At 28.9% G+C, this 23,887-nt stretch overlaps 1 long non-coding RNA gene across 1 annotated transcript in view; it reads right to left on the bottom strand.

Moving 5' to 3' along the window:
• Positions 1-23,887, bottom strand: part of LOC145284055 (uncharacterized) — a 398,505-nt gene that overhangs the window by 201,428 nt on the left and 173,190 nt on the right. The gene's annotated exons all lie outside the window — the stretch shown is intronic.

Here is a 23,887-nt window from a genome sequence, read left to right as displayed (position 1 = left end):
TACCACTTCCATTGATCTTAACCGATTTTGGCCGTGACTTCTCAGCAGAAAAAGTATAGAAATCTAAGATTATCGAGGAATTTGAAGAAATAATAAGCCTATAACACACCTCAGATATTGTTCTGCCGTTTGTGCATATTATATTTGCATGAAATATCTTGATTTTTAATCGTATTAATGTCAAAATCAGACTGGAAAAAATGAGTTCATTTTATTTATATAGAAGAATAGATAGATAGAAGAAGAAGAAGAAGAAGAAGAAGAAGAAGATAGAATAGAAGAAGATAGAAAAGATAGATAGAATAGAAGAATAGAAGAATAGAAGAGAGAAGAGAAGAAGAGAAGATATATATATATTATTTTATTTTATATTTAACTTTATCATCATTTCTTTTCCTCTTTATCTTCCCTGATCTTTCTTATTTATATTTATGGCTCGGAAGTAAAGTGAAAAGCATATCTTATTTTTCTTTTATTAATATTATTGGAATATTTTCTTTTTCCTTGTACACATTTTTGTGAATTATTCCATGGATTTATGCCTTGTGATTATTATGGACCATCTTCTTCCAATTACGGGATTTCCTTGGATTTTACTTGTACAATGGAAATTCGTTTAACTTTCTTGAAGTCTTACATTTGGATTTTACCATCACTGGATTCTTTATTTTCCACCAGACTATCCATTCATGTGTAATCACCTTTTTCTTCACTATAATCCCTCTTCTTCACTTTTTTTGTGTTCAAGTAAGATCTTTGACTTACTTGTTGTTTCATCAAATACTTCTGCATGCAAAATCCAATCCCGCATTTTGCTAATTCCTACCCTCTGATGAGAAGGAAATTATTTCTTCGAAACTCCGCGGATTAAGGACTATCCATTTACCCAGTGTTTCCTTTTCAGATTAAATGTGTTTTTAACTCATTTCAAAGTGTTTTTAAACAAGTTTTATTAACTGTTTGCCCATATATATATATATATATATATATATATATATATATATATATATATATATATATATATATATATATATATTAATACCGCTGTACTTTTAACGAACGTGTGTCTCAGCTTCCAGATTATACATGATTTGTTCATAAATCCTATTTATTAAAAAGAGGGTCTAAATGATACCACACTACGGACATTAAATTAGTATATAGAGGCGTTAATTGAATGCTTCTAGTATGTTGTCTCTGTTTTTTATAAAAATAAATACCATCACCTGAACACCGAAGACACAATGTAAAAAAAAATGATTTCGCTTTTGGATCGTATGTTTAACTTAAATATGCTTTCTTTGACTTCTGGCTAGGAATCAAGAGTAGTATCTGTTCTGTCTCAAGATGTTATAATGATATAGTGGTCTTTTCTTTCACATCGGGTGTTAATACAATGGAAATATGTTACAGACTCCTACAAGGATATTGGAGATAAACCGTAATTACCAGATGTATTCTTATACGTTTAAGTGTTCATCAAAATTATATAATACTCTGACATCATCCACGTATAATTTCTTATAACCTTAACACATCGATGTGAAAGCGAGCAAAATGAAGCTGGCAGCGGACATTCATTGTCTTCAACGACACGTATGAGCTTAATTCATGACATCATGCGGGCCGTCGTGCAACATTTACGCTTGGCTGAATTCAAATAAATGCCATTTTTCTCGCTATTATTACGTAGGGTTTGTTCCCGGTTGCGACAAGTCCAAAAAGCCTCATATAAAAAAGGGGTCTCTTTCCCTGGAGATTTAATTTCTGAGTCAGAACCACTCAATTCCATTAAAAATTAGATGCTCTGAATAGACATTTAATCTTCTGGGAATTGGTCAGAGAGAACTGATTCTGTATTTATCATTTAACCAAAATCTCATTATATGGTTTTTGTGAAAATAACATAACAGAAACCCCAGCGTTTGAAATGGTGGAGAAAAGGGAGATTAATGCATATATGGAAATGGAAATAAAAGAGTAATGTATTATATCCTTGTTAGATAGTTAAGTTCATGTTTTTTATTTTATTAATGGTATGTGTTTGCCATGTGCATATTCATGTAATATGATAATATAGCTTGCTCTTAATCAATTAACAAATCATTCTTATTTTTCTGCCAATCGATATTTCTGTTTTATATAAATCTATAAAGTTTTTATATTCTTTGTTATATATCACAAAATATAGATAGAACAATAAAAATAGGAATCAATTCTATTGGAACGCCCTAATAATTATCCAAATTTCTTAATGTCTATATATCTATATCAGAACGTATTATTTCATTTTTCATATTCATATTTACTTAATTATTTGCAAGCAAGTAATGTATGTATCTAACAATCTTTCGTTTTATGTGTTTAAATTCTTAGAAAGCAATAGTCTCTCTTGATCACCATACAAAGTTATTCAAATGTTCCGTTATTATCTATATATCTCAAACGCTGAGACAATAAAGCTGTTTGGAAGATTATTTTTTCTATCCCCAAATTTCCAGTTTATTATCCTTATTCTTTAATATAATCGAACTCCAGAACAGATCAGTTTGATGCAGTATCCGGTTTTGTGCTGTCACTAGAAACCAAATCAGTCGGAAATAGTGTATCATCTATTGTATGCCAGTACGTAATCTTGCGGATGCATGCTATTTTAAATATTTATTTATAGTGTACTTGTGGGAGGACGTATATTCTATGTCACGTGACCCTGATAAATATCCATAAAAGGCGACTAGTAAGCATTTATATTCTATCAAGTTACTTTCCTTTTTCCAATTTTTTATCTAAGCTAGAAGCGTGGAATCCCCCCGGATGCAAGTCACACACCTGCGTCATATATTCCGACCAAAAGATCTTTAAACTTCAAAAAGGTCCTTTAAATACAATCGTATAAATCTCTCTTGCACTTTGTTCACCGATTATATATACTAGGTTGTTTTTGAAAATCTTTTTCAAGTGTCCAGTTTCCGCTATAATTTTTGAAATGAGAAATCCTTCTAATATTCCAGTGTCTTTTCATGTCATGGATGAGACGGAATTTAGTTATCTTTTTCCTTTCAGCTATGTTAATACAGCATCATTGGAGACACTATATTTCCCTTGTTTCTCCCATGTCAATTTGCCGGGTTTAATAGCTCAGTTTTAAATGTATGTACTTTAGTATATCCGTAGTGGATGGCGTATGACTTATTTCTAACTGTTTTGTTCTGTTCTCAGAATTTCATGCTGCATTTTAAATTCAACAATTAGCGATCGTCTTGTAGAGATATTCACACGATACAACATACAATACCACAAAGTGTCTTAGCTGTCTCCCAGCAGAATCTCATAACTTGGTATTAGGTAGTTCACACACTCTACTTCTGTATGACTTCTGTATGACTTAACTTCCACTTGTTGTCATTGTTGAGTCGATTCATCTAATTAGGCACAAACTTTAATAAAGATTTTTCATATCTATCTGCGTAAGTATACTTTGATAATTCTGTTTCAGTTTGAAGAAATATGGTATAATAAAATTATGGAGTGTTCGTTCGCGCCTGACCTTCATAGAATGTAAATATGTCACAAAGTTTAACAAGGTTTTATAAAAGTGGTGAGGGTCAACAATAATCTTAATTCACGCAAGCTTTTATTTATTTTTTTGAGTTGAATCATATTGTGTCGAATAAATTCACTTCATAAATTCACGTTCTTATTAAAATGAAAGTCCAAAAAAAGTCGGAACTTTAGAAAATTCTCGACACAAATTTTGCATAACTCTGTTTTTTCCCTTGTTCACTTGCACATGGCACTCTTCCGAAAATAGATAAATAGATAAATAATAAAACATAAGAACGTTACTTGTTATCGTGTCAAAAGAAGGAAAAAACCTGCTCACGTGATCACGTGTCATTTCAAAACTATTTACATAAACTTTTTATTTTTATTTATATATCTGTTTAAGCCTTTTTTGTCAGTGTACTAGAACGAATTTAGTTGATTACAACCACTTCTGCGTGTTCTTTACATTACAATAGTACAACCCTGAATCCGACGGAACAATACTACACCGTTCAATACTGGAAAACTGAAACGAAGCTGTTCTAGTTAAAAATGGCGCTATTTTGTACTTATTCATATTCATATCGATTCTTTGCTTTAAAAAACTAAAGTAATTACGTGGTTATTTTTTTAATATCCCATTTTGCTGTTTCGGATTGTTTTACTAAAATCAGTAAAGCTACATCATTTTTCAAAACTAGTTTTGTTTCTTTGTTTTTCGATATTTCGTCGGTATTACTTAGTAAGAGTGTTTAGCAGAAAAGCCAACAAACGACTACCCGAAAAAAATAAATATACAAGAAATAAATTTTACTATAGTCAATAAAAGTTCAGTTCCTGTTTTTTTTTATTTGAAATAGTTTTTAATGCGCTTTACTTGAAATAATTTCAGCGAACCGAAATTAAAACGAAATTTAAGGCGATAACTACTAAATGAATTTTTATATAAACTACCCATGCCATAATCGAATATTCCTCAAGCACAAAATAACGGAAAACATTAAAATATGTTTATAAATATTCCTTTTGTTGACGGAACTTTCCTAAATTGTTAACACAGAATGCTCAGGTGCCCTTCCTTCAAATTGAAAACGGGGCTCTCGATTTCAAAGTCGCTGCCATTTTGATGATGGTTTAAACCGGTTTGTGAATTAAAAAAAGAAATTTACAAACTACTTAAAAATACAAACCATTGAACTTTTCCACCATAAAAGCAACTTTTATTGACTATGGTAACACTTATTTCTTGTATATTTATATTATTATATATATAGCATTTTCTTCTTGTAAGGAAACATCATTTTGTTGGTCACTCTTGGCTACGAATGGAAACAAAGTTGATATAAAAAATATATTTTCGCGGAAATTATCTTTACTTTCATCATATTTTGCTTAGGATAAATTTTTGAGTATCAAAACCTATCTCTTTACAACGCCCTCCTTTTAATAACCTATCATACTTTCATCAATCACAGTCCATTTTCTGTAGGCTGTTTTTGAACCCAGTCAACGACTGGTACTTCTACTAGTAGATATATATACCCATTAATTAATATGTTTATCTAAAATTATTTGTTTAATTGCAATATACAATCGTACAAATCCTGTTTTAAATCGTTTTTCTAATGTCATCAAAATGTATTGCATGCTTTGTTATTATTTAAAATGTCTGAATATAAAGTTAAAACTAAAAGTGACGTACAATTTTAGAAATCAGACATTTTGGGCATATTTATTCCAAAATGTCTCATATATTTATTTAAATTTGTTCAAGATATAATTTCTTAACAGGGTTCCGTCACCCCTTTATCATTCGCGAGAAAATAATGGTAACTACTTATGGTCAATATTTCCTTGCATTACGCCTCTGTTCCTAAATACATAATGATCCTTCAATGAGTTTATGTCTAAATCTTATATATGAATTAGGTGACACATAGATTACAGTATTTTTTCTATATATAAAAGTAGAAATATATAGGCGCTGTTTTCTTTTTAACATCCTTTATATAAATCCATCTATCTCCGAATGTTTGGGCAATTCGATTTTCTGATGTCAAATTTGTAACGATTTAAACCCGAAACAATCATTCATCTGCGTTTTGCTAGCGTATATTCAATGCAGAATCGGTATCAGTGCGATATACAAATTATTGATTTATTTAGTAGATTCAATTAAAAAATAAACATGCTGCGTACATTTCGGCATCTTCCTTTTTTACTATTGTATAAACCAGCGATGATGAGCCAACGAAAAATCCTCATTTCACAAGGATGTAAGACTCTACCTTGCCAACGAACTGAACACACATTAACTATTGATATTGGCGGTTACTTTGCTTTTTCGCTTTAGATTTCTTGCATTACAATGCTTGTTGTTGTCTGCATAAACATTTGTTACTATATAGACTTTTGTCTTAAATCAACAGAACATACATAATTAATGGGAAAAGTTGTTATAAACATTTTCTTTCAGTTTATTGCCAAGTTCATTCTGACACAATAGTTGTCTTTCTACAAGTTTTCACACGAAAGTACATGCTATTTATCTGCTTCCTCGACTTCAATATATCGATGACGCTGTTCATTCTCAAGAGACGATGGATATCTCTTGTAAAGGTAGCTGCGTGAATAAATGTGTGGCAATGGTTGCTCAATAACCAACCGCAGCTTTTCTAAATCGGCACTGCTTGGGTCCAGTGCCAAACAACTGAAAACAATGCCGATATAAGCGAGACGTATATACAGCACCTGGAACTTCTACATGGTCCCCATTTATAGTAATGGCCAGACTCAACGTGACTTAACTTCAGTAATCTAACGGGAAATGGTGAGTCAACGCGATTATGATGTATATTTCAATATAACGTGACAATAGAATACATATTATCACTCTATTAACCGGTAGTCATCAGGAGACAGGGAGCTGGCGTGGTAAACGCTGCATACAACAACCTAGGTGTTAAAAGTTTGAATCCAGTTCGTGCGACAAAAATAAATTTCACTTATGAGGTTGGCAATCTTCTCGTGATCTCTCCCATAATTACCTGATGACTTTGTAGAAATAATTCTTACTAGAATAAATATCGGGAAAACCAATAGCAACTATAAACTCTAAGGATTTATACATTTCGATGATGGTCAGCAGATACATCTATTATCATGCTGTGACTCATCAGTGCGGTTAGATGTAGCAAGTATATTAAATATAGGTGGAGTTTTATTACTCTGTCTCCTATTTTAGTAACCATAGCAAATGATTAAGTTTAATTTTTACACCCTAAAATAAACATCTTTTTTGCGTTTTTAATATAACTTTAATTGGAATTAAATTTTGAAACTGCATTTCTATGCATGACCATCTCTTTAAAAACATAGGAGCGTTAAAAACGTAAACATTTAGATGGCTCTTATGAAAGAAACGTATTCTTTTCTACAATTTAAGATTTGTAGTATAAAAAAGTGAAATATTTTTCGCAACTAAATTCGTTATTTTCTTATATATTTTAATTATTTTATAAAGCTCATCGATAATGCCTCTTAGTGACCACAGATTTGTCATGAGATGTATTCCAATATATTAACGTTTTACGTATTGAGTTCCATAACACATACACCACAATTGATTTATGAAACCTAAAATAAACCAAAACATTTTGTGTAAGACATTGCCTTTGATTTCAGAAAATTGGTCTTAAATTATATTTAAAATCAGATTCTAACTTTTATTTCCGCTATAACAATTAATGTCTGGTTTTATTTTACTGATTGGCGATAAAACAAATAGAACCCAATGACCTCGTTCATTTTGCCTTTCATCGTTGTCATGGTAACCTCTGTTATATGTAATCGCATTTCCTTAACAGATTTATTTAAAGAGGAAAGAGTTTTTCTCTTTACGTGTAGACTGAACATAAAATACAAGGTACAACAACTTCATTTCCGTCAACAATATTTTAACGAGTGATAACAACATCATTTATCGCTTTATTCTCAGCTTTTTGTTTTAATAACTGTAATTTATCTCTATTGCTTCCGTCATAACGTACAAAACATGCATATCTTTATATTTCGAAATTTCTTGAGAGAAGGACTTATAATTTGGATTATTTAGACTACCGTTCTCATTTTCGATTTTATTCTCACAGCGTTAGGACCGATGTAATATATGCCTGCCTTCTTGAATCAGGCGATACGAAGAAATCACATTTTGAATCATTCAGACGTTTACCATTGTCGACAGAACGGGAGTGTGTTACAATACGTTGGCGCCGTGGATTAAATTATAGTTGCCGAGTTCAACATTCCGTATAGATTTCCGTGCTCAACAAGGTGCATTTGAATAAGATTGGAGATTGCATCGGCCAACGTCTTGTCAGAATAACATTCAATATGAGAACAGGTCCAAATTATCCAAATAGTACACACGTATACTAAAGTTGATTGCCTATCGTGACATTCTAGCGTCGGGCCATAATGGACCACGACTTTCATCACCACCGAGAGAGGTTAATAAGTTGACAGCGTCTGGTCTTTGGGTTATGCATCATAATCTTTGTTTCTGTTTATGTTAATAAACTACCTAATTCGTACACCACAAGTTGGGATATCTGCAAACTGCAAAACGTAACCAACTTTGCCTTTTTTCCGTGGATCCACAAGCATAATGCAATTAGCCATACGACGTTTACGTAATTAGTGTTACTTCGTCATATTGATAATATGACTAAGCAAAGACATTTTGTTTTGAGTACACAAGCGTTCTTTTCAGTACATATATACTATTGTACATTCATTTTTCATATTCAAAGAAAATCATCATCCTAAATGTTTTGAGTTTTATGTTATATATCAAGGTAATGTTTAATTCGAACTAATTAACTCATACAGTTTTAACTTTCTCGCACTAATATTTTTCCTATATACGGATAAGTTTTTCACGAGAAATAATAACGTTTTCCGCGATGTTTCTTTATGTACAGTGAAATGTTTTCAACATTTAAACAATAATCACAATACTTGCTCAAAATATTCGTTATGCCAAACTTAGAACTAAATTCATTTGGAGATATCTTGATCATATTTTAACGTATAACTTTGGAAAAATGTTCAAATCACAGGTTCAGTGTAAACTTTGTTTCTGTTGTGTCTGTATACATAACAACACGAACGCAGAAAGTGAAGGTAAAACAAATATATTAAGACAAAAAGATAATACATATTTGCAAAGGTGAAGTTGTATTGCAGTTGGAAGATTGTCCGGCAGAGGGTGTGTTAAAGTCTTTCATGGAGCAACTGGCACATTCGTCTTGCCTATCCGGCGTTCGAACACAGCTCCCCGGTCTTGCTGACTTGATACCTTTATCTATATCTTTTCACCCACGTATGCTAATTAGTGGGCGTCTCCACAACACCCCCTCCCAAGATTTGAAGTCGTGTAAATTTCAATATCTTTTCCTTTTGGGGTTCATATCATTGGGTCTATAGCCTTTCTTTTCCTTCCCGATCTCCTCGGTTCGGACATGGTCTGTGGTGGATCAATATTAAACGTTTCGTATACTATATCAATTGGATCTTCCTGTTCCTCAGGTTGTCCTGTTCGTTGTCCTTCCTATGACGTTTTCTCAATTGATTTTGGTGTCTTTTGTGTATCCCTTTTGGACCTTTTATCATGTAGACCAAGTCGTCGATACGTTTTTCTACCGTACCCGACTCCCAATATGACATATTATTTTTAAAACATTTAAAACATACCTGATCACCAGGTTTAAACATTTTACGTGATGTGTGTGTTGTTTTATATACGACTGCTTGCTTTGGTATTAATTTATAAAATGGTGATTTTATTTTTCTCGCAAACATTAATTCTGCTGGCGATAATTTTGACGGTGTATTTGGGTTCTCAGTTATCCTGTATATTTGCAGGAACTATTGTAATGCTTTATCCGTCGGTGTCCCTGTCGATTTTCTAAGAGCACGCTTTATCGTATCTACGAAACTTTCCGCTAATCCATTTGAGTTAGGATTGAACGGTGGTGTAGTTATATGGTTTACCTGAAATGATTCACAAAAATCCTTGAAAACACTTGAAGTAAATTGTGTTCCGTTATCTGTGACTACAATGTCTGGTACCCCAAAACCTGCAAATATTCCATGCAGAAAACTTATTGTGTTATCTGTCGTTGGGGTTTTTACCCGTTTACTACCGGCTATCTGGAAAAACTATCTACTATGATTAGGTAGTATTGCCCCTCGATCGGTCCAGCAAAGTCTAGATGAATGCGTGACCATGGATGGTCAGTTTTTTCCAAGGTTTATGAACTATCGGTGGTGCCTTAGCGGCTAACGCACAACCTTTACATTTGTTTACTGTTAATGCAATATCCACATCCATATTACGCCAGTGAACATAACTCCTCATAAGTGTCTTCATCCTATTTATGCCCGAGTGTCCTGTATGAAAATCACGTAAGATTTTTTTCTGCAAGGTTTTCGGTACAACCATTCTTTCACTATATAATAATACCTCATTGCATAAGGAAAATATACTTTGCGTTTTTCCGTCATTTTCCCTTAATTTTTTCTTCATGTCTTTGATGACGTCGTCATTTTCAGCCTCCCTTTTTATATCGGTAAGCGCGACTGGTAATTCTCTTATTATATTAGCCACGACGTTTTTTCCTCATGATTGGAACGTATAGCTGCAATTACTGGCTCTTCAAAGGTTGTATCCCTTTTCGGTATAAGCCTTGACAATCTATCCGCATGACCTATTTTCCCGAACGTAGATGTTTTATTTGAAAATCATAATTTAGCAAGATCGTACCCCAACGGAGTAACCGATTTGCCGTATATACTGGTAAGCCCTTTTTTGAGCCGAAAATAGTCACTAGGAGCTTGTAGTCTGTTTCCAGTATAAAATGTCTTCCGTACAGATAACAGTGGGATTTCGTCACCGCGAAAATAATGCTTAATGCTTCCTTTTCTATTTGGGAGTAAGCCTTCTCTGACGGAATTAGGGTCCTTGAAGCGTGCGCTATAGGTTTCTTCGTTCCAGCTGGCATGATACGCTGTATACATGCTCCTATACCATACGAGCTCGAGTCACTTGCAACAATTATTTGTAATTTTGGGTCGTAATAAGTTAAGGATAAATCTGACGTCAAAGTCTTATTAATTTCCTCAAATGAGTCTTCACATTCTTTTGTCCATATCCATGGTGTTTCTTTCTTTAATAATTCGTTCAGCGGAGCCTTTGATAAATACTTGGTAGTATTTCGCGAGGCCTAAGAAGCTCTGTAAAGTCGTCACGTTATGTGGTGCTGGCATGTTCCTAATTGCTATCGCTCTTTCTGGATCAGGGCGTCGACCATCTTTACTTAGTATTTGTCCTAAATACTTGATTTCGTCTAGACAAAACTCACATTTGTTTTCTTTCACCTTGAATCCGTACTCGTTTATTCTTGTGAACACTTGTTTTAAATGCTCTATATGTTCACTTATGGACGCGCTCCTTATGATTATGTCATCCAGGTATGCACAAGCACAATCTAAACCGTTCAACATTGTGTCCATCGCTTGCTGGAATATCTCCGGCGCGACTTTTATCCCGAACGGTAATCGGTTATACTTGAATAACCCTTTGAGTGTGTTAATGCATAACATCTTTGATCCTTTTTTTTTCTATCGGAATTTGCAAATAGGCGTCGGACAAATCTACTTTTGAAAAAATTTTCCCACCATTTAGTTTGGCAAAAATCTCTTCCGGGCTTGGTAAAGAGTAATGGTGATCTTGTAACATATTATTTAACCCGGTCGAAAAATCTCCGCAGACTCGAATTTGTTCCGATTTCTTCTTTACGTACACCATAGGCGCTGCCCAAACGCTGGTTTCGATTTTCGATAAAATGGCCGTTCTTTCAAGTCTGTCTAATTCGCTATCTATTTTGTCTAATCCGGCGAACGTTTTTTCTTAAATACTGGTGTTGCATCATTTTTTAGCTCGAACGAAGCTTTAAATTTATTACATCTTCCCAGTCCCATAGTAAATATTTCTGGGAATTCGTTCTTTAGTTCATTTTTAATATTTTCTGACGTTGTGGTTCAGCTGGCTATTTTTTTTACAAAAAGCTTTCATCGGTTTATCCCAAAGGTTGAATTTTTCAATAAAATCTGTTCCCAATAAATTCTCTCTTTCTTTAATTACGAAGATTTTCAATTTCTTCGTCGTGCCATTTAAATTAATGGTCAGGCCGACTTCTCCTTCGAATTTGATTTCGTCTCCTGTCACCGTTCTAGCACCCTTACTTGACTTTTTCAGTTTTTTCCAAGTGCTAACGTTTATTACCGACAAATCTGCTCCAGAATCAAGTTGAAATTTTATTTGTTTGCCGAAAATATTAACCAACACATATTTTCGTAAATTGTCTTTTTCTTTGTCGTTTGTTCTCATTTGGTGTACTCTATATTTTGTTCTGCAACAAATACTCTTATGTCCGACTTTGTCGCAATTGAAGCATCTAATATTTTTGTAAGGACAATCCTTTCCCCAATGTTTTTCATCACATCTTCCGCAATTATTACTTGGCCCCGATTTTCTATAGTTCCTTCGAATTGAATCGTAATTTCGTTTTCTGTGATTAGAGTTTGAGTATTTATAACTCGCGTAATCTTTTGGATTTTGGCGAGTCTCACACTTTCTTTGCCCTGCGTTTCTGCCAGATTTTTTAATCTTCCTTATGTGCGACACTCCTGCTTCTTCTATATCTCTGAAGTCGTTTTAATGATACTGCCCTTTGACAATCTTCTGCTAACTTTTGCAGTGTCAGACCTTGTTCTGTCTCTAATTTTGAGAGAACGTGTCTTCGGATCTCTGAATTTTTTGTAGAAATGTGCAAAAATTAAACATTTGAAGTCGTCCACCGTAAGTTCCGATAATTTAAAATTGTCGCAGTGTTTATTCATTACTGACGCATATGTCAGGTAGTCCTGCTTCTCCGTTTTCTTAAGGTTCATACACGACCATCTCTTGTGAAAAAGAGATATGTTCGGTCAAAATAACTCCTTAAGAAGTTTTACGGTCTCAGCGAGGTCTAACTGATTCGTTCTCCTTGGCAATATGAAATCACCAAATTTGCAATGTTCACTGGTACCAAACTTACGAAGTAATAAACTTACTTTCTTTGCGTTTGGCCAGATTTCGCAATCTGTTTCGAAAATATTTTCATACCTCTTAAAGTATGCCTCAAAACTTTTATCCTCTTCTGGTAGGAACGTGAAAACATCTTATGCTATTCACAATTGTTTCGTTGGAAAAAGTCGTATTGCTTTCCTGTGCAGTATTAGTCTTAAATCTTTCCCACAATTCTTTTGGACCAAGTTGCATTTGCTCTATACATTCAAGAAGCCGTTCATTCTGTCTTTCGTCTCTTTCTTGTTGTCTTTCGTCTCTTTCTTGTAGTTTTTTCTGTAATTCGTCTCTTTCTTGTTGACGCTTTATCAGTACTTCGTCTCTTTCTTGTTGACGCATTTGCATTTCCGCGAATAACTTGATAAGATCCTCTATTTTGTTTTTCAAATTAGTAAATCAGTCACTTTTACAATTTCCTTTCTTTAATAACTACGAACAACCGATTCCTTTTGTTACGTTATTAATTACGTACAAGAAATTTTTAAAAAAATCCCTTCTTAGCACACTGAGAAAAAATCACTTTTTCTTTCAAAACCGTCTACCTAATAAGTTCACGGTATCCTAGCGAAACACTTTTTTTATGCACTTTGCAGAAAAGGTTACTGCAACTTTCAAGTTTTTTTTCTCGTAGGCACTTTGAAATAAAGTGCTTGCTGTTTTTTTTAAATTTATTTTTTTTCAAGGGTCCCGGGTTTTGAATTTCCTTTTCAAGTAGTTACAAAAAAAACTTGGTGACAATTTCGTAGTTGCTGCGTTTTAAACATTGAATTTCCGAGTTAATTTTTTTTTCAATCTTTGACGAGTAAGTATTTTCCGAATACCACTGTTGAGTTTGATAGTGTATTTTCTCACGCGTAAATCTTTTTTCGAAATCCCGTCGCCACTGTTGTGTCTGTATCAATGACAACACGAACGCAGCAAGTAAAGGTAAAACAAATATATTAAGACAAAAAGATAATACATATTTACAAAGGTGCAGTTATACGGCAGAGGGCGTGTTAAAGTCTTTCATGGAGCAACCGGCACATGGGTCTTGCCTATCCGGCGTTCGAAAACAGCTCCCCGGCCTTGCTGACTTGATACCTTTATCTATATCTTTTTCACCCACGTATGCTAATTAGTGGGCGTCTCCACAACAGTTTCTATATATTATAGTGACTCTCTACATAATCTGTTGACTAGAAGGTGCGTTTGCCGTTACCTGGCCATAAAATAAGCTTAAATATGATATTTTAATTTATCCAAATCTTGTATATATTATTATAGAGCCTATTTGCTATCGATCATTTCTTATGATGCTGCAGCCAATGTATAGTTGTCGTTTAAAAACTCACACACACATATATAATATATATATATATATATATATATATATATATATATATATATATATATATATATATGTATATGAGTTGGATTCCATCAGCTTGACTCGAAACTGAAACAGAAAACAAAATCTGTACTGTTCGATTCTGACAGAATACCGCGTGAGCCATCGTCAGACGAAAACAAAGTAAGCGAAAATAAACTAACATTACTGTACAAATATATATATATATATATATATATATATATATATATATATATATATATATATATATATATATATGATTATTTTATTTGGAAAAAGAAATCCAGCAGAGTGCTCAATTAAAAGGAAAATCCGAAAAATAAGAGCGTGTTTATATTTTGTATTTTGTATTTTGCGTACAGAAAGTTGTTAAATGAAATAAGTCATTGGTACCGTCGGTTTCAAGACCGATAATTAGGACCGTTTTAGATATCCATATCAAGCTCTCTTCAGCCAATACTCACCTCTTAATATCTAAAACGGTCCTAGTTATCAGGCTTAAAACCGACGGTTCAATGACTTATCACATCTAACAACTTTTGTACACAAAATACAATATATATATATATATATATATATATATATATATATATATATATATATGCGCATACACAAAAGAGCAGTTTTAAGCAACTTACGTTTGCTAAGTTGTAATTTCTCCCATTTTATAAACGTTATCAACTATTTTGACTCTTACTAACAATTTTAGCCGGATAAATACACATAACAATTGTTCTACAGAACACGTAATTATTTAAACCGCTTCATGCCGAAGACGAAGAAGGTTCCAGCCAGAATGCCACCAGAGTTATCTTGAGAGAATGAGGGAGGCACACACCTACATCCGACATCTTAGGTAGACTTTTCCTATTGATACTCACACCCTATTGACTGTCTCATCGTTACATCATCATGTGGCCGTTTCTCAGACATTTAGTGTAACACGTGGGTCAGTCATGCACCAGTTACCGGCTGATCGTGTTATACAGTTACCACTAATTCTACCTCAGAGAATGATGGTGCTGATCGTCATAATCTCTCATTTCCTGGAACATTTTCATCCCTACCTGATTTTCACTTTTGTTAGTGGTCACCATTCGACCATCGAATTGACTAATCGAAATATCCACCTGAGAAAACAGCCAGAGATTATCCATTTTTGTTAAGTAACAATGTAATTATGCAATATAAACGACTGGTAGAAAGGCTCATCCGCACATAATTGTGTACATTGCTTTCCCCGTCATGACCGTTCTCAACGTGAGTCCCAGTTTAATGAGATATCACTTCGGTTCAAATAAAGAAAACGTCTCTGTGGTAGGTAGCTGGATTCCAATAAAATATTTTGAAGTCTCCCCGCCTTTCAATCTTTCTTTTGTCAATAGATCATAAGAGCATTTTGCTTCCGCGTGTACCATAAAACATGTCGCAGAATCCATGACTACATTATATATTCATTCAAACACAAAAATTGCACTAGTTACTGATTAAATATATGAACTGATGACAACAGGCTTCGTTTACAAATTCTTTTATAACAACGGTGTGGCTTTTCCTAAATTATATATATATATATATATATATATATATATATATATATATATATGAGTTAAATAGTAGAATAAAGCAGACTCCAAATCCTTGGTAGTATAACTTTGATAATTCAAACGGTGAAATCACATCATTTTTCTCTGCTTTTGAGATATCGCTCTGATTTCTATTTTAAACTCTACATAAGCAACGTTGGCTCAAAAATGCTTAAGTGATTCCGAAAGATTTCATCACGAAATCACGTTTACAAGAGACATTTCACGACTCTTAATACACATGAAGACCTTTTAAAGTGTATATATTCAGATTGAATGCTTATAATCGTTAAATAATTTTAAAAGAAAATAAATAATATTGTAGAAAAAAATATTAATTTCTTATTAGTAATTCTACATTCCTCGTTTTATTTCTTTCCAATATCCGATTTTTATAAAAAGCAAAAAAAAAAAAGAAAAAAACGAACAAACAAAAAAAAAAACCACTGCGATCGTGAATTCATCATTCGAGACAAGTAAAAAATCGGAAGAATTAATTACTGCGATTTATGAATATTTTACATCGTTTAATCAATTTCAACCAGATTTCCGTGTGGGCTGTTTTGTTTATTCATGATTTTTTCACATGGCTGTATTTGGTAATGTCTGGAAATATCGCGCCTTTATCTTCTCATTCACATGTACTTATAGACGTATACATACACAATATGTTTGTGTTGATATATATGTTTATATATGCGTGTGTATGTGCACGCTTATGAGACAAACAAGCTAATGTTTCTGAATGTTTGTGATGACTGATAATGAAATTGATTAGCATTGATGTTTTATTATTTGGAATTTGCGGTGTAATATTCTCATCTTGACTGTTATTTTCACAGCGTTTAGGTCAATGTAATATCTGTTTGCCTTTCATGCGTCTCTTGTCGGTTATGATACTCGTGAATTTGTAACCTTTTGTTTAATCGACGCGCGTGAAATGCTCTTCTTCTGTCATCCATGTCTGGGTAAGAATCTTAGTTAATTTGCTATTGTACTTTGCTTATCACCCGCCCTGAATATTGAACCTTTAACCTCAAGAAGAATGTCATTTAGTATTGAATTTAAACTAGCACTTCTTTCCCCACGCCAACGGTCATTGGACAATCTAACAGCTCATATTGTTCCCATTTTACGACAGTGAAAGTAGCCGCAAATATAATACATCACTCTGTGAGAAAAGATCATATAATATCTGTTCCGTAAAAACAATCTTCCCAGAGACTATTTCTTCTATGTTTGGTATGACATAATATAGTATTTGTGGTATTGCCCACATATGGCACCCGAATTAACCTTTTCTGTTATTATGGGATCTTAACCAGCATTACCTTTTTAGGAGAGTATAGTGTAGTAGGTAATCTATTGTCAAGATACTATCATACCTGTCATCATTCCCTTTCAAAGAGAGAGCGTAGTATATATCCGTTTATCCATCACGATACCATCCACATATTTAGTATCACCTTCTTTTCTGAAGAGCTAATATTTACAAGCTTTTAATACTGCTTTTGGGAGTAGTACAGTAAGTTTCTATTGAGAATAGCTTAAAATTGTTGGTAGGTCATACTAATATATGTCGGATGTTAATACTTACTAGTTGATGTGCTTATCTTAGAAGCAGTTCATAAAACAGATATATCCTAACAGACATTGAAAATAAGAATATATGGCTATAAAATATTTCAAAATAATCAGAAATATACTGGTATTCTATGGGACTGCTGTAATGCCGTAATGAATATCATCACAGATTATGCTACCAACAATGCCGAGTTAAATTATTTTTGTCTATCTTATAGTCAAATATTGCGGTAGATAAACAATTTATCAGCAGCTTGAACTTTGTATTTGCTTTATTATACAGTGTTAAGTACGATGTTTCTGAGCAAAATAACGCAAAGCATAACATTTAAATTGGAAATTAGTTTGCTATTGGACAACTATTATTTATCGCCCCTTGTTTCACTCGATGTAACTCATAAATGATGAATATTATAAGAAGAATGCAAATTTCATCTCAGCTAACAAATAGTTCATAGCTGTTTCCAGAGTCAGTTGCAATTTACAAACTTTTTTTTAATATTCATAATTTTTTAATTGTTAATCTATTTATTAAATTAGCACTGGATGTTTTTATGCATGTGGATCATTAATTATAATCGTTCTAAAAAACGAGATTGAACATTTTTTCTACATATATTTTTTCTCTAAAAATATATTACATGTACGGGGGTCAAATCCTTTTATCGTATAAAAACAGTAGTTATTTACCTTTGTTAAATTTGATTTGCGATCATTATTTAAAATGTTTCCACCTAACTAGTAAGAGTACATTGGTACCTTGATGGCATTGTCTACACTGATAGGCGATGAGTGATCATTTAAACAGAAATATTAAATGAGTTTTTATTACAATAGGAATTTTACCATATTAAATTAATAAAGGTTATTTTATTACAATAGGAATTTTACCATATTAAATTTATAAAGGTGATTTTATTACAATAGGAATTTAACCATATTAAATTTATAAAGGTTATTTTATTACAATAGGAATTTTACCATATTAAATTTATAAAGGTTATTTTATTACAATAAGAATTTTACAATATTAAATTTATAAAGGTTAACTTATTACAATATGAATTTTACCATATTAAATTTATAAAGGTTATTTTATTACAATAAGTATTTTACAATATTAAATTTATAAAGGTTATTTTATTACAATAGGAATTTTACCATATTAAATTTATTCAGGTGATTTTATTACAAAAGGAATTTTACCTTATTAACTTTATAAAGGTTATTTTATTAAAATAAGAATTTCACCATATTAAATTTACAAGGTTATTTTATTACAACAGGAATTTTACCATATTAAATTTAAAAGGTTATTTTATTACAATAGGAATTTTACCATATTAAATTTATAAAGGTTATTTTATTACAATAGGAATTTTACCATATTAAATTTATAAAGGTTATTTTATTACAATAGGCATTTTACCATATTAAATTTATAAAGGTTATTTTATTACAATAGGAATTTTACCATATTAAATTTATAAAGGTTATTTAATTACACTAGGAATTTTACCATATCAAATTTATGAAGGTTATTTTATTACAATAGGCATTTTACCATATTACATTTATAAAGGTTATTTTATTACAATAGGAATTTTACCATATTAAATTTATAAAGGTTATTTTATTACAATAAGAATTTTACCATATTAAATTTACAAATGTGATTTTATTACAATAGGAACTTTACCATATACAATTCATAAAGGTTATTTTATTACAATAAGAATTTTACCATATTAAATTTATAAAGGTTATTTTATTACAATAAGAATTTTACCATATTAAATGTATAAAGGTGATTTTATTACAATAAGAATTTTACCATATAAAATTTAGAAAGGTTATTTTATTACAATAGGAATTTTACCATATTAAATTTATAAAGGTCATTTTATTACAATAGGAATTTTACCATATTAAATCTATAAAGGTTATTTTATTACAATAGGAATTTTACCATATAAAATTTATAAAGGTTATTTTATTATAATAGGAATTTTACCATATTAAATTTATAAAGGTTATTTTATTACAATAAGAATTTTACCATATTAAATTTATAAAGGTGATTTTATTACTATAAGAATTTTACCATATTAAATTTATAAAGGTTATTTTATTACAAAAGGAATTTTACCATATTTAATTTATAAAGGTGATTTTATTAAAACAAGAATTTTACCATATTAAATTTATAAAGGTTATTTTATTACAATAGGAATTTTACCATATTAAATTTATAAAGGTGATTTTATTACAATAAGAATTTTACCATATTAAATTTATAAAGGTGATTTTATTACGATAGGAATTTTACCATATTAAATTTATAAATGTTATTTTATTACAATAGGAATTTTACCATATTAACTTTATAAAGGTTATTTTATTACAATAAGAATTTTACCATATTAAATTTATAAAGGTTATTTTATTACAATAGGAATTTTACCATATTAAATTTATAAAGGTGATTTTATTACAATAGGAATTTTACCATATTAAATTTATAAAGGTTATTTTATTACAATAAGAATTTTACCATATTAAATTTATAAAGGTTATTTTATTACAATAGGAATTTTACCATATTAAATTTATAAAGGTTATTTTATTACAATAGGAATTTTACCATATTAAATTTATAAAGGTGATTTTATTACAATAGGAATTTTACCATATTAAATTTATAAAGGTTAGTTTATTACAATAGGCATTTTACCATATTAAATTTATAAAGGTTATTTTATTACAATAGGGATTTTACCATATTAAATTTATAAAGGTTATTTTATTACAATAAGAATTTTTCCATATTAAATTTATAAAGGTTATTTAATACAATAGGAATTTTACCATATTAAATTTATAAAGGTTATTTTATTACAATAAGACTTTTACCATATTGAATATATAAAGCTTATTTATTAATATAAGAATTTTACCATATTAAATTTATAAAGGTTATTTTATTACAATAGGAATTTTAGCATATAAGATTTATAAAGGTTATTTTATTACAATAGGAATTTTACCATATAAAATTTATAAAGGTTATGTTATTACAATAGGAATTTTACCATATAAAATTTAAAAAGGTTATTTTATTACAACAGGAATTTTACCATATTAAATTTATAAAGGTTATTTTATTACAATAAGAATTTTACCATATTAAATTTATAAAGGTGATTTTATTACTATAAGAATGTTATCATATTAAATTTATAAAGGTTATTTTATTACAAAAGGAATTTTACCATATTTAATTTATAAAGGTGATTTTATTAAAACAAGAATTTTACCATATTAAATTTATAAAGGTTATTTTATTACAATAGGAATTTTACCATATTAAATTTATAAAGGTGATTTTATTACAATAGGAATTTTACCATATTAAATTTATAAAGGTGATTTTATTACAATAGGAATTTTACCATATTAAATTTATAAATGTTATTTTATTACAATAGGAATTTTACCATATTAACTTTATAAAGGTTATTTTATTACAATAAGAATTTTACCATATTAAATTTATAAAGGTTATTTTATTACAATAGGAATTTTACCATATTAAATTTATAAAGGTGATTTTATTACAATAGGCATTTTACCATATTAAATTTATAAAGGTTATTTTATTACAATAAGAATTTTACCATATTAAATTTATAAAGGTTATTTTATTACAATAGGAATTTTACCATATTAAATTTATAAAGGTTATTTTATTACAATAGGAATTTTACCATATTAAATTTATAAAGGTTATTTTATTACAATAGGAATTTTACCATATTAAATTTATAAAGGTTAGTTTATTACAATAGGCATTTTACCATATTAAATTTATAAAGGTTATTTTATTACAATAGGAATTTTACAAAATTAAATTTATAAAGGTTATTTTATTACAATAAGAATTTTTCCATATTAAATTTATAAAGGTTATTTAATACAATAGGAATTTTACCATATTAAATTTATAAAGGTTATTTTATTACAATAAGACTTTTACCATATTGAATATATAAAGCTTATTTATTAATATAAGAATTTTACCATATTAAATTTATAAAGGTTATTTTATTACAATAGGAATTTTAGCATATTAGATTTATAAAGGTTATTTTTTTACAATAGGAATTTTACCATATAAAATTTATAAAGGTTATGTTATTACAATAGGAATTTTACCATATTAAATTTAAAAAGGTTATTTTATTACAACAGGACTTTTACCATATTAAATTTATAAAGGTTATTTTATTACAATAAGAATTTTACCATATTATATTTATAAAGGTTATTTTATTACTTTAGGAATTTTACCATATTAAATTTATAAAGGTTGTTTTATTACAATAATAATTTTACCATATTAAATTTATACAGCTTATTTATTAATATAAGAATTTTACCATATTAAATTTATAAAGGTGATTTTATTACAATAGGAATGTTATCATATTAAATTTATAAAGGTTATTTTATTACAATAGGAATTTAACCATATTAAATTTTTAAAGGTTATTTTATTACATTAGGAATTTTACCATATTAAATTTATAAAGGTTTTTGTATTACAATAAGAATTTTACCATATTAAATTTATAAAGTTGATTTTATTACAATAGTAATTTTACCATATTAAATTTATAAAGGTTATTTTATTACAATAAGAATTTTACCATATTAAATTTATAAAAGTTGTTTTATTACAATAGGAATTTTACCATATTAAATTTATAAAGGTGATTTTATTACAATAGGCATTTTACCATATTAAATTTATAAAGGTTATTTTATTACAATAAGAATTTTACCATATTAAATTTATAAAGGTTATTTTATTACAATAGGAATTTTACCATATTAAATTTATAAAGGTTATTTTATTACAATAGGAATTTTACCATATTAAATTTATAAAGGTTATTTTATTACAATAGGAATTTTACCATATTAAATTTATAAAGGTTATTTTATTACAATAGGCATTTTACCATATTAAATTTATAAAGGTTATTTTATTACAATAGGAATTTTACAAAATTAAATTTATAAAGGTTATTTTATTACAATAAGAATTTTTCCATATTAAATTTATAAAGGTTATTTAATACAATAGGAATTTTACCATATTAAATTTATAAAGGTTATTTTATTACAATAAGACTTTTACCATATTGAATATATAAAGCTTATTTATTAATATAAGAATTTTACCATATTAAATTTATAAAGGTTATTTTATTACAATAGGAATTTTAGCATATTAGATTTATAAAGGTTATTTTTTTACAATAGGAATTTTACCATATAAAATTTATAAAGGTTATGTTATTACAATAGGAATTTTACTATATTAAATTTAAAAAGGTTCTTTTATTACAACAGGACTTTTACCATATTAAATTTATAAAGGTTATTTTATTACAATAAGAATTTTACCATATTAAATTTATAAAGGTTATTTTATTACTTTAGGAATTTTACCATATTAAATTTATAAAGGTTGTTTTATTACAATAATAATTTTACCATATTAAATTTATACAGCTTATTTATTAATATAAGAATTTTACCATATTAAATTTATAAAGGTGATTTTATTACAATAGGAATGTTATCATATTAAATTTATAAAGGTTATTTTATTACAATAGGAATTTAACCATATTAAATTTTTAAAGGTTATTTTATTACATTAGGAATTGTACCATATTAAATTTATAAAGGTTTTTGTATTACAATAAGAATTTTACCATATTAAATTTATAAAGTTGATTTTATTACAATAGTAATTTTACCATATTAAATTTATAAAGGTTATTTTATTACAATAAGAATTTTACCATATTAAATTTATAAAAGTTGTTTTATTACAATAGGAATTTTACCATATTAAGTTTATAAAGGTTATTTTATTACAATAGGAATTTTACCATATTAAATTTATAAAGGTTATTTTATTACAATAGGAATTTTACCATATTAAATTTATAAAGGTTATTTTATTACAATAGGCATTTTACCATATTAAATTTATAAAGGTTATTTTATTACAATAGGAATTTTACCATATTTAATTTATAAAGGTTATTTAATTACACTAGGAATTTTACCATATTAAATTTATAAAGGTTATTTTATTACAATAAGAATGTTAACATATTAAATTTATAAAGGTTATTTTATTACAATAGGAATTTTACCATAATTAATTTATAAAGATTATTTTATTACAATAAGAATGTTACCACATTAAATTTATAAAGCTTGTTTATTAATATAAGAATTTTACCATATTAAATTTATAAAGGTGATTTTATTACAATAGGAATTTACCCTATTAAATTTATAAAGGTTATTTTATTACAATAGGAATTTTACCATATTAAATTTATAAAGGTTATTTTATTACAATAAGAATTTTACCATATTAAATTTATAAAGGTTATTTTATTACAATAAGAATTTTACCATATTAAATTTAAAAAGGTTATTTTATTACAATAAGAATTTTACCATATTAAATTTATAAAGGTTATTTTATTACAATAAGAATTTTACCATATTAAATTTTTAAAGGTTATTTTATTACAATAA

This window comes from Euprymna scolopes, chromosome 8 (assembly GCF_053919585.1).
Source record: "Euprymna scolopes isolate OS-2025 chromosome 8, ASM5391958v1, whole genome shotgun sequence".
NCBI lineage: Eukaryota > Metazoa > Mollusca > Cephalopoda > Sepiida > Sepiolidae > Euprymna > Euprymna scolopes.
The sequence above is the reverse complement of the archived record's forward strand: the minus strand, read 5'-3'. Positions and strand labels throughout refer to the sequence as shown.